At 32.1% G+C, this 14,203-nt stretch overlaps 1 protein-coding gene across 1 annotated transcript in view; it reads right to left on the reverse strand.

Annotated features, from left to right (window-relative positions):
• The window catches only part of LOC145293278 (uncharacterized), a 365,509-nt gene that overhangs the window by 36,893 nt on the left and 314,413 nt on the right, over positions 1–14,203 (reverse strand). The gene's annotated exons all lie outside the window — the stretch shown is intronic.

A 14,203-nucleotide genomic window follows, 5' to 3' on the forward strand; every position in this document is an offset into this window, starting at 1 on the left:
TTAATATTTGTGCAAAATTTTAAAAAGCGTAGTTATTGAGAAAAGTGCGGACAGACGAACGGACGAACGGACGAACGTCAAGGGTAAAATTACAGGACCACCCTTCTTAAAAACATATACTTTTATTATTACATTTGGAACAGCTTGTTGCGCTCAATAAATGGCAGCGATAATGCTATGTTTCATCGCTGCCATTTAATGTGCGCTTGTGTTGTTTATTTATGAAAGTCAATCCAGAGAAATTATGAAACCACTTGATGTAATGATCAACTTCATGTAAATTTACCGAATAAGTCGCGACGCTGACACAGCTTGCAGCGATTATAATTTTTTTTTTTTTATATAATACTAACTTTAGAAAATCAATTGTATGTTTTTCCCATCGAATAATTTGTTTACAAATTACCGTTATAAAAAATGGTGTTATTATTGTAAATTTTGAAAACAATAGTAAATTACTAAGTTACGTGTCTTGATAAAGCATTGATGACTTTTTGATATATATATTTTTTTTTTTTTGATAAATACTGGTCACAAATGATCGGCGTATTCGGAGTCTGTACAGCGAAAGTAGCAGTTATACTCCAATAAAGAAATTTTAAAACTGAATTATATTTTGAGGTGCAGAAACACGTTCCACAAATAAAATATGTAAATATGCATCGAAGTGTTAAATAATCGATGCAACAATCTATTGCTCTGGACGAATTATGTGTTGATGTATGAAATCAGATATTGCTCCGAAGTTTTCAAGCCCATGATTTATTGAGTGTGTGTAAAATTCTTTGCAATTTCAGTTATTTTACTATGTTCAAACAATTTAATAGAAGCTCACATGTTTTATATTAAGCTTCAAATACATTAAGCCATCAAGAATTAAGACTAATAAAATGAAGTATGTTTGGGTCAACCATAAGATTTAAATGTGGGAATTATGTCGCCATATTATTTTGTTTATTGCTAATTTTATTACTCCAAGTTGATTTCATTGAGAAAGAACGATTATATGGTGGATATTAGGTGGTGTTCGTCTAATGTCTGGCACTTGAAACCACCGACCTTCTAATTTTTATCGCAGTGATGCCGCCCAGATGCCTAACACTAGCTCTGTTGAAAATAGCTAACTGAGAAGCGTGGAGGGTCTGATCGCAGTTGTACCAACTGGACATGACTCTTAGTTGTTGTAAAAGCGGAACATATAACTCGATCTGACAAGCAAACTTGTTATTCAACAATCTGGTGGCGCTGTGATCCAAACGATCACAACGCAATTATGAATTATGTTGACACCAATACCAGTGCAGAATGACTAAGAAGCAACGAAACTGCAGTAAAACTTTGTCTTGTTTCATCAAATTTATTAAAATGTATTACTATGTTTACACTAAGCAATATCGTATTTCATTGATACGTTTATCAACATGATCCATTTGACATCAGAACTTATATGAAAGTTGTAATGAAATATTATGTGATAAATTAGGTGTAGCACCTTATTTTAAATTAACACCAAACGAATTCCTCTATTATTTTCTGGCATATAGGGGTTACAATGTCGCGAAAGTTTGAACCTATTTTCTGACGCTTTTAAAGTGGCGTTAAGTACCGTCTGTTGTAACGGAACTCATACATAGCTGTACAATATATATATATATCTATATAATACTAAAAGTCTATGGATCTTGTATGTTTGCAATCAGATTTCCGGTTTTCAACATCCGGTTGCGCATGCGTAAATAGCAACGTCTTCAATCCGTTATTCCAATTCCGGAATTTTTATATCGCTTTTAATACAAACAATTTCATTTAATTTGATCAAATAGTTATTTATATATACAAATAATACATAGATTCATAGATAATTATAATATATATTATAAAATCTATTTATCTATGAATCTATTAATAATATGAAATATTACCCTATACAATTTATGGAAAGAAAACACCTCTCACTTTCCCTCTAATAGATTTCAACACTCCTACTCCCTCTGTTTTCGTTACGTACGCGAGAAATAGTTACGTGTATGTGTGAGAGAGAGAAAAAGAGAGCGATGTAAAACTGGATAGAGTTATCCCCCTTAACTAATGCAGACCTTTTTACTAGAGGGCGTTATTACAAAAAAATTTCTTTTTCTTCTTCCCATGTTTTTTAAAGTCGTCTGCTTACATTTCCAAACGGAAAGCTGAATCGGTAAATGCACACATTTCTATTACATTAAATAGTGTTTTCCTTTACACAATGGGTACTGAATGTTTGCTTAAATTAAATGAAAAAAGTTACATTTTATTTTCATTTTCTATTTAAAAAGCCATTATTAACATGTGGAGAGTGTTTTTTTTTTATTATTCTGTACTTTCAACTAACAATTTCATTTAAAAGATGATATATCAAAATTTGAATTTAACTATAATAAGGATTATGATACCTGTTCAGTGCATATTTACCTATAAGTATGACCAACCACTTATAATTCAGTAACTGTAATTTAAAAAAAAATAACAATTATAATAAACAGAACGACTCATAGAAATCTATCTATATTCTTTTTTCATTTTAATATACTTTCATAGAAATGCTTCTGTTATGTAAAAAAAAACTATTTTCTTTATGCCACAAGTGTCACGCTCATACATGAATTCCATACCTAATATAACGTACTGACCCAACGGGTCACGGGTGGTCTAGTATATATATATATATATATATATATATATATATATATATATATATATATATATATATGATTATTTATTATAATAATGATTAAGCTATAATAATTATTAAATGCCTAGCGAAACAACTGTTTCATCCTTTCGAGAATCTTTAGTGCAGGGTGGCATGATTAACATCAGTCGATAGATTCGAACTCGGTAAACAGAAGCCATCTCTGGCTTCATTAGCAAGGACCATATCCATTCGGTTATCCGCGAGAAATATATATATATATATATATATATATATATATATATATATATATATATATATATATACAAGTTAACATAATAATATACATAATATATATACATGGTATATATCTCTAAATATACATATACGCATGCGTGTATATGGATATATATATATACACATAATATAAATATGCATGTTATATATCTATATATATACATATATGTATGCGTTTATCTATCTATCTAGCTAGCTAGCTAGCTATCTATATATATATAAAGAGAGAGAGAGAAAGAGAGAGATGTATATATATGTATATATATATATATGTGTGTGTACACGAGTTTTCTTGGTTTCAATATTCTAGATCTTGTGTGTTTCAGCTGACGATGTATACAGGCAAGCAAATGAACACCTTAATTAATATAGTAATTTATATGTGTGGTATGTCCATGTGTGTAAGTGTGTATGTAAATAACGCATACTTAAGACCCCCTATCTATCAATCCATCTTCTCATCTTCTTTTTATTCTATATCTTTCCCTCCATATCCAAATACTTAGAAGCGTACCAGATACATTGACATTCACTTTTATCATATAGATTTTTAGTTTTAATTTTCAAATTCCACTTCTTTGCACATAAAAATAATTCGCATACGTGATTTTTCGGGAATTGATGTCATATTATTATCAGTTATTATTTAGATCAAGCTCGACGTTTTTACTTATAAAATTAAATTTACAAACTGATTTTGAAATGATCAATAACATATAAGAAGTTAGCTTGTATAGTCCGATCGGTATAAACTGCAGCTTTTTTTCCGGTCAAACCAAGCTATATTTACTAGCTAAGTTTTTTCTCGTGTTAAACATCGTACGAGCAAAAAAGCAAAAAAGCAAAAAAGCACATCGATGCAATTTTACCTATACGTCATGTATAATCATATAAAACAAGAACATCTTTTGAAATACATCAAATCACTGTATCAATTGAAATATATAGATGCGCATGTGCTCATGCCTTCTTTTTAGAAAACCTTATATCAAATAGTGACACAGATAAAAAAAGTTCCAGCATCTTTGTTTAACTGTCTATCATTGATTTCTGCCTGAACGCACCTAGGGAATCCCAGACTAAATAAACCACGTAAGAATCCTTTAAGTCATGAGATTTATGTGCGTCTCATTGCCAACGTAAGCATTTTCGCTGTTTGCACTCAAAATCTGAAAGTCACTTCGTCTTGATCCGAATGTGCAAGTACTTTTAAGCTTTTATTTTGTTCCGGATTAAACAAACCGGATTTGACTTTCGCTTGAGATTATCGACTCTGTAGATGAGATAGATAGATAGATAGATAGATAGATAGATAGATAGATAGATAGACAGACAGACAGATGAAGAGGCAGAGATTTGTGGGAGAGGTTGGGCGGAGCGATGACTAGATGGATAAATAAAAAGAGTATTGTAGAGTAAGATGAATAAATGTAGAACTGATTGTCAGCAGATTCAAGTACGGAATTAATATGGACGCCATTTTGTAAATGCAAAAATAATATCATCAAGCAAAAACGCATAAATCAACTCAGCAAAAAATCTTAAGCAATTTTTCTATTTTATAATGATGACTAGAAGAGGTTGACCACTCACAGTCTTCCTGTAACAAATTATTATGCAAACCGTTTAAAATGAAGCAGTCTTTCTTTTATTCTGATCCTAGGTCTGTTTTTTTTTAATTTCGTTTTTTTGTTTTTTTTTTAATTTTATTTTCTTTGTTTTTTTTTTATTTTGTTTTTTTTTGTTTTTTTTTTAGTTTTTTATTTTGTTTTTTATTTATTTAGTTTTTATTTATTTTTTTGTTTTTTGCTTTTATTTTAAAGTATTTTTTTTTGTTTTTATTTTGTTTTTTATTTTTTTTTTTTATTTTTTTTTTTTTGTTTTTTGTGTGTTTTTTTTACTGTTTCACGATAAGAATTAATGGATGTCGATTTCAATGGTATCAGATATAGTCAATTTAAATACGCACGAATAAATCATCTATATATGTAAATACTGTTGCACCTTTCACATACGTACATACGTAGCAACGTACCAACGTACGTGTGTCACAGGTTTCAGAAGCGTTGTTATTATATCGGGAGATCCGGGTTTTTTTTGTTTGTTTTTGTTTTGTTTTTGGTTTTACAAATTAGTCACTACTTATGGGGACCCTCAAATTCATCTACAAAATATCGATAACTGGTAAGGATTAGAGGGAGTGTCGCGGTTATCAATAGTTTTTTTTTACATAGTAGTAACCACTTATCAAGATTCGAAAGCCACTTGAGGATAAGGGTTAATGACTGTACAGTAGTCAATGGGAAAATTTCGTAGTAAACGTTAGTAGTGGAAATTTGGTTAATTGGATTAATTAAGGGGATGGCTAGTCAATTGGAAAGCAGGGATACGGAAGAGAATTCTACAGGCGTGCAGTTCTAAGAAAGAAGTTTTGTTCATGGAATCTACATTTAGGTTTAGGCACAGATAAAGTTTGGGGGAAATTATTGATAATGGTTTTAGTCAGACGAGTATTTTTCGTGAAAGTTTGGCAATAGAGGAGCATCGATAGGAGCTCAGACGAGCACTTATCATGAAAATAAAGCAGAGACAGGCTCGCAACGATTAAAAAAGCATAATAGAAAGTGCTAACATACTATGAACATTAAATTAGTATATACATCATGTACGCAAATATTGTGTCCGTAGCATTTTATTACTATCTATCCTTGTTTGTTTAATAGATAGGATCTCCCGATCACCGAAGATGCAACGTAAAAATAATACTAATACTAATAATAATGAATGATGTCGCCTTTTGGACGTACGTTATACTAAAATATACTTTCTAGGTCTTTTAACTAGAATGCAAGTATAGTAATTGCTCTTTCCAAAATGGTATGATGATATTATTCGGGTCCGGCGTCCATACAATGGAAATATGTCACTGGCTCTTATAAGGACATTGGAGATAAAACCATAATAATGATATATGTTTTGACACTACATTAACCAGATTACTTAAATAAATAATTTTGCAGTTTTAACGAATGAACTTTGGCCTTTTGGTCAAGATCAAAGTGTAGCATCTGTTCCGGCAGATGCTGCAAGCTATGACTAGCTATGACTAGCAAAGACCAGATGTGGGGGCAACCCCACATGCCTGACCATTAACCAGCTCCCATTTCCCACTTCTCGGGAGCTGGTCCCCTTTTTCCCTTACCCCTCCCTTCACTCCTCACATTAAAAATCAGCCTTGTGCCTAATTTGCTCGGTTGGGGAGCAAATAAATACCATCTGTTCCGGCAGATACTGCAAGCAAAGACCATATGTGGGGGCTACCCCGCATATAAGACCTTGGTTAATGTAGGGGCAACCCTTCATACAAATTGTCACTATCCAGCTCCCCTACTCCCCGGGGAGTTGGTCCCCATTTCCCCTTCACTCCTCACATTAAAAATCGGCCTTGTGCCTAATTTGCTCGGTGGGGGAGCAAATAAATACCATCTGTTCTTAAGATGCTGCACTTCATTTTCTTGTTCTCTTTCGGTGGAGGAGAAATCCTTCACGACTGAGACAATTTTTTTTTATTTTTGTACCTTTTCTCCCCGTTAAAAAACGACTCTAGTGTCTAACGCTGTCCCGTGGGGAGGCATTGTAAATAGGTACAATATTATCGCGGGGCCTTCATTCAGTTGAGCGTCAAGAGGACGCCCAGCAGCAATTATTACATTAGAAAGCTGCCAATATGGCATTTCTATAGGTCTATTAATAGTTAATAGAAAATAAATAACATCCTATCTATCGCTTAAAGATAGGATCGTGGACTATGTTCAACTGGCCGGATACAATGGAGGAGACATATTCTCTCTCGGAACTAAAATCACGTGAAAAGGTTTATATGCCGTAAAACAATCATATCAAGTAAAAAAGCAAACGGGATTTTTGTCTGAGAAATAGAAGAAAAAAAATTAGTGCTGTTCATTTTTACTTGTATTATTTCGGTAAAATTTGTAGTGGTTTAAACTTTGTAGAGCCGAAAGAATTGAATTTAGAAATTGTCCATAAAAACGGGCATGTTAACGTACCCGTTACGGAGAACACAATAACTAAATTCATTTAACGATAAAAATTAAAATAGACCTTCCAAATTCACCCACAACTGGTGGAGAGGCTTGCTATGCTTTGTGTGCGTAATAAAAACTGTATTTTTATATCGACGTATATTTGAAATATCGATTATAATGAGCCATTTCAAATATAATTAGTATTATGATTTTATTTAAGAGATGAAAATAAACTTAAAAACTAATATTGAGAAATAAAAAAGTGTCATAATTTATACTGAAACTAACATCGTTCAAACTTTATTAAAAAGAAATTAGAATTAACTAAAAAAATAAAGGTTGTGTGTTATTTCTTCCAAACAACATACTATAAATAAACATTTAGATTTTTCATGGAATTTAAAGTGTAAAATTCATTTTATTTTATTTACGTAAAAATTGCATTTTTAAGAGAAAAGAATGAAACACGATTCCATTTATACTGAAACTAATTTTTACTCAACATACATTAAAAGACAAAAACAAAAACAATAATTTTAATAAAAAAAACACGATGTAAAATGTTTGACTAAATTGAACGATAAATCACTTTTAAAATGAAACTGATTGAAATTAAAAGACTAGATTATAATGAAATGTAACTAGTGGTGAATTATTTCTTCTAAAATCAAAATTATCGAAAAAAATATATTCATGTTTTTTGCTAAGAATGGATTTTTTTTTACATAAAAACATGATTATTTCAACACAGTTTGTATTGTGAATAAATAGGAAAAAACTCATTAATTGATGAAGTTAATATGCATTATATAATTTTTCGATGCAAAAATTCAAAACAGTGAATAAATATAGAAACAAATAAAATATACATAAGTTTTATGTAAATATGTTTGCGTTTTTTAACTTATATTATTAAACGAAGATATATTTTACATTTGTAAGTTATTCGAAGAAACAATAAGTTAGAAACATATTGTTTGCACAAACTAAAGTTTTACTTTAATAATTTAAAGCAAGAATTGGAAAATAACTGTCGTTCGTATTACTCAGAAATGTTGCCGCTCAATTTATTTAATAAGTCTAGCAGGTCACGTGACTTTTAGTAGAAACTGCCTTATTTACTAAGCTAACGATTAGTGTGGGTTGAAAAGCTTCCTGCAAATTTAATTTCATAAGTAAAAAAAGTGAAACGGCTTGATATTTAATAATAACTGAAAATAATATCAAATAAATACAAAACTATGACGTATTCGAATAATTTTATGTGCACATGATAGGGAACTTAACCTTTAAACAAATTATCTATGAAATAATAGTAAACAACCATGTGTATTTTACGCTGCTCAGTATTGGATATATATATATATATATGTGTGTGTGTGTGTGTGTGTGTGTGTGTGTGTGTGTGTGTGTAATATGAAAACTAGTGGCTACACATATGCAAATATGTTTCAGTGTCCACTCTGCTAGGGAAAATCACATCATCAGGTCAAGAAATTATGTGATTTTCCCTAGCATGATGTGATTTTTCCTTAACATATTTGCAGATGTGTAGCCACTAGTTTTCATATTCAACATATTCATATTGCTGTGTCTAAACATGGAGCACTCTTTGGTAGACACATTGTGTTTTTTTTTGTTTTTGTTTAAATAGCTAAGCAATACTACCAATAATATATATATATATATATATATATATATATATAAGAAGCAGAAGAAGAAGCAGAAGAAGAAAATAATTACAAAAAGAAAATGGCGAGACGCGAATCCTTAGTATTCTGTAGCAATTACATTGATTAGGAATTTTCCTGTCGCTTACTTTCGTTTTAACAATTTCAAGTAGAAATGTAATAGGAATTTTATTACGAAGCGATAACGAGCAGGCGAAAATAGCTAGAAAATAATTTATGTCTGAAATGCTTAAACAGAAAAAAAAACTAGCAATACACGAGTAATAACAACCTTTCAAAGAATCATACATATTCCTTCTTCCGCTGCTTCGTATTCCGTTATGTCTCTTCCCCCGCCTTTTCATGTCAGCAGAGGCTTAAAACGTTCAGAGAATCGTGAATCCGACTGTCTCAACGAATTGCCAGATTGTAGTCGGGTTTGTTGTTGTCTCTGTTTATTAGGAACGCTCGTAAAAAATAGAAACACGACAGATGTCACATATGATTACACTGAGAACAGAATGAATTATTAGAGCAACGACATCTGGCACTAAATTGGCCTAGACTTATCGGTCAGTGAGGATCTGCCAGGAATTCAAAAACGTGCACCTACCTCTTGTATTACTCTCTCCCACGCCCTACAGCAATATACTTATGCACACACACATACATATATGTATATACATATGTATATACATATATATACATATATATATGTGTGTGTGTGTGTGTGTGTGTGTGTGTGTGTGTGTGTGTGCGACTCGGCTTGTTCTTTACAGATAATGTAGTCAAGAATATCTATATTACCAATAGTGAGTTCTTTTTCCCTGTGTACTGGGAATGATATAACTATGCTATACGTTTTCTATGTATCTCTGTTTTCATTTTGTGATTTTCTGAATGCGTTTTGCTTTGTGTTAATGTTCGCTGGTATAAACAACACCATTATTACACACAGCCCTGAAAGTGTACTTGTATATCTGGCTTGAATTATGCTAACCAATTCGGCAAATAGTATGCATATACAAGCATATAAACTCAGTTTATTTGTGTATATCAAACAGTCGATTTGTCTGTAGTCGAGCATATCTTGTCTTACTTATTAGAAAAAAACTAAGAATTAAAAGTAAAGTAGCGATATTCTTCCTTCTCCTTTCTTCTAGATCTTCAAATAACTATATTATTTAGTAAAGTGATGTCCTGCCTGATACAGACATTGACGTCTATGACTCTCCATCTATCTCCGCCCCCGAGCCATTCATGCATTCATGGTTCCTCATCATTCAGAACCCCATTTACGCTGTTTGAGGTATTCCCATAGCTTTTATTTTGCAGTTGTACAGACAGTAGATTTCAGTTTCTATGTGTCCTAGCAATGCCCATACTCGGCGATAGCCTTGATTATGTACCAAAGGAAACCTTCTTACAATCACAACGAGATACGAAATTGTTGAAACTCGACTGAACGCATGGAAATAAATAACTACAACACAAATGTAAAATAGAACAGGTATATTGAGAGCAACAAAGTATATACAATATTTACGTCGAGTCCATTGGTATAGTCATGGGGAGACCGTCCCTGGAGAAGGTGTTGGTTGGGTAGTCGTTGACTCTTGATCTCGTTGTCTCTCGTTGGGACTCACGTTGTGGCTCTCCTTCCTTTACGGTCTCAACCACATTTATATGGTTGACACTCCACTTATGCTAATTAGGTGGATCCTACCACAACAGAAACTATTGCTTCCGTATTATATAGCATATGTTTCCCATAATCTCACGTCACTCTTACCCAGGGACTGAGGTTGGTTCTTGACAATGCCCAAATGTTTTTACAGACTATGCGGAGGGAATTAGGCGCCTTACTTTTCCTTTGGCAGTAGTGTTGTCCCCCGTTACCCTATAAAGTACTTAGCCATGTAGAAATTTGCCTGGCTCATCGTTGCTTAACCGCTTAGTCAACATTATTATTCTATATAGTAAGATTATATAGTGTTCTAAGAAAACAACAGTTCTATTAAAATCTAGTAAATCAAACTATCTAATTACTTCTAATTATTTGGCACTTCGAATTCATTCGTAGTTTATTATAGTAAAGGATATTAAAAACGAGAATAGACTTCCTTTAATGAGATAAAACCAATATATTTTCCTAGCAGGGAAGCCCGGCGTAGCACGGTCGTAAAATACGATCAAATATGATACGTTAATTTATGCAGATTTTGTTATTATCGAGTCAATTATCTATCAATTTTTATATACAATAAAGTTGTGATTTCAAAAATGAAAAAATATATCCATATGACTTGGCTGCATCAGCTTGAATCGAAACCAAAACTTATGAGAGAATTTATATATATATATATATATATATATATATGTATATATATAATCGAAACAGAAATAGAAACTCATGAAGAATCCCTGATAAAATTATTTATTACAAGTAAAACAATAACAATTAAACGACAGAAAAAACATAATTAAACGACAGAAAAATGATGTAAGCGTTACACACAAAATAACACGCACGCTATCGTATTAATATATAGATGTATAACCAATTGCACCGAAACATGCATACTTATTCCGTTATATATATATATATATATATATATATATATATATATATATATATATATGTATGTATATATATATATATATTCAGGAGGAAGCTACAGACGGCCCAAACAAACCGCCGGGTAGCTGAAACAATAATGTAACTTAACAGAAAGATACGGCAATAAAAAAAAATAAAACGCATATTTTCTCTACAACAGTATTGAGCACTATCTTCAGTTTTTATTAATTACCATTTTTACTATATATATATATATATATATATATATATATATATATATATATATATATATGCGTGTATATATATGCGTATATATATATATATATATATATATATATATATATATATATATATATGAAGAATGTTTTCTTTATCATTTAAAGATACTTATCGAGTATCATTCATAGCTTATTTTTGCAATGTGAATAATGTCTTATCTATATATGAGTGCATACTCTTGTATACACACGAGGGTGTTTGTGCGTGCGTTAATCTCTGTAAATCTCTCTCTTTCTCTCTCTGTCTCTTCTCTCTCTCTTTCTTTCTCTCTCTCTCTCTCTCTCTCTTTCATGTTCCTAACAACTTTTTTAAATATGCACGTGTGTTCTGTGGAAAAAGAAAAGCAAATTAAAAAAAAAAATGGCGACATGTTTTCTCGTTCGTCTTTCAACTTCTGTTCATTAATCCCACCGCAACTGAATTACCCTCATACGCCAATTGACTGTAGGGGGAGGTAATCGGGTGCATTATCCAGTTATTGACAGAATATTCCAGGGTGGAATGCGGGTGTCATCAGGGATTTACAAAGGAAACATAGACCGAGAGGGACAGAGAGAGGGGAAACGAAGAAGGAGGATGCGTAACGTTAAGAGGCAATCTGTCTCCATGAAACAAGTCGGTTAAAAGCAAAACAAAAAGAAGAATAAATATAGAGATCCTATAAAGGAACAAAAATATTTATTTTGATCTCAGCGAAAAATCAAGTGCACGAACCATTATATTATCTATATTTCAATTAGCCTATCTGTATTTTTGTCTGTCTGTTCGTTACACCTTTTTCTCGGAAATTATTAGATTGATCTGGTTGTATATTTGCATGGACCGTAGTTATTATAAGGTGCAGCGAACTACGTAAAGTAAAAAAAAAATATCGATTTTGAATTTGGAAATAGATGAATCTCACAGGTAAGAAATTCATTAATATAACATGAATAGGTTAGATAAAGTAATTAAGAATAGGAAACTAGATCTAATGTCTGTAATATGCCTTCTTCTTTAAGATTAAGGGAGGTGATGTTTCATCAACACTGTTGGGGAGCGATAATGTAATATACTGTGTTGTTTTTAAATCCCCGAAACAAGGTTGTATGGTAAACAACTGATGATCCCTTAAACATATATTATTATTGGTACTATAGTGAATTCAAGACAGCAATTTAATGCAGTGATTGCAGATGATTAAGTAACTTACTGACTAAATACATTTCTTTTGTATAGTTACAAATTTCCAAGACTATATATATATATATATATATATATATATATATATATATATATATATATATATATATATATATATATGAAAGGAGAGCCTCGAAATTGATGGTCTTACCCAAAACACAGAGCTGGAAATGCGACACATGCGAGTGCTTTTGTCACAGACGTGTTCATATCAACTTTGTACCTATTAGTCCGAAACAAAAAATCTGTTTAATATGCCCAAAGTGTGCAAGTCTTGAGCTGGTTTCAGAAGACATATGATTGTTCATAGGGATACCCTTCAGCCTCCAGGAGAAGTTAACTCAGTGGAAATTGCGCAACTTGTATGTCACATCCGATCCAAGATGTACAAATCAGTGGCGGCAGTGCAGAGTCATCTAGGATGGCATTGAATACTAGATGAGAGGAACTCAATATACGGCGATCATCTGGAAACATTCAACAATCACACACACAAACAAACACACACACACACACACATATATATATATATATATATATATATGTATGTGTGTGTATATGTATATGAAGAGGTTGTTGTTTTTGAAGCATTCTACTTAATGTGTAAGGTGTAATGTTTGACAGTACAGGTTTGTAGCAAAATACCGTTGGAGACGAGAGATGTTAAAAAACTATGCATGATAATATTGAATAATTCCAACAATGTTTCGCCATAAGATACATATTTATCAACGAACTGGCGGGAAAATGAAGCAACTGAACAAAACTAGAAACAATCCTAAAAACAAAAAAAATAACTGGCAAAAAAATAAGGAAAAACTTGGAATCAAGACCTAGACTATGCAGCAGAATTTTATAGAAATCTTCAAATGCGACCAATGTAAAGTACAAACGTAAACTAAGCGTATGGGAATTGCAAGAGAAAATAAAGAACATAACTGAAAAACACACAGTGGATACGAGGGAACTAAAACTGCATCAAACCCACATAAACAAACTGAAATAGTACCAAATTCAAATGATTCCACATGAAATTGTCAGAAAGATCATCAATGAGGAACAGAAATAACCAGATCTGCGTTTAAAGGTGCGGAGTTTAATGGAATCTTGAAAATTCGTGTTGCCATCCAAATTTAAGATAAGACCAATGGTCGTTGACATGCATAAATTTATTTTTCGTGGCTGATACGAGAAAGCAACATAATTTGCAACAGTATTCAAAGTAGTGATTACGAAAAATCTAGGAAGATTTCTTTTCACTCAGCCTCCAACGATTATTGTCATTAAGCAATTACTTATTATGATCCATGTTAAGATTCAAGTGGGTATGGACAATAATAAAACAAAAAGTTTCCCACAAAAGAAAAATGATACCAAAGAGCCGAGAAGGGTCAAGGAGGATGGAAATACCGAGGAGCGAGCGCTGACCAGACCTCCGCTGCACAAGCGCGAAGAGAACTGGGATCTGCCACTCAAATTC

This window comes from Euprymna scolopes, chromosome 14 (genome assembly GCF_053919585.1).
Source record: "Euprymna scolopes isolate OS-2025 chromosome 14, ASM5391958v1, whole genome shotgun sequence".
NCBI lineage: Eukaryota > Metazoa > Mollusca > Cephalopoda > Sepiida > Sepiolidae > Euprymna > Euprymna scolopes.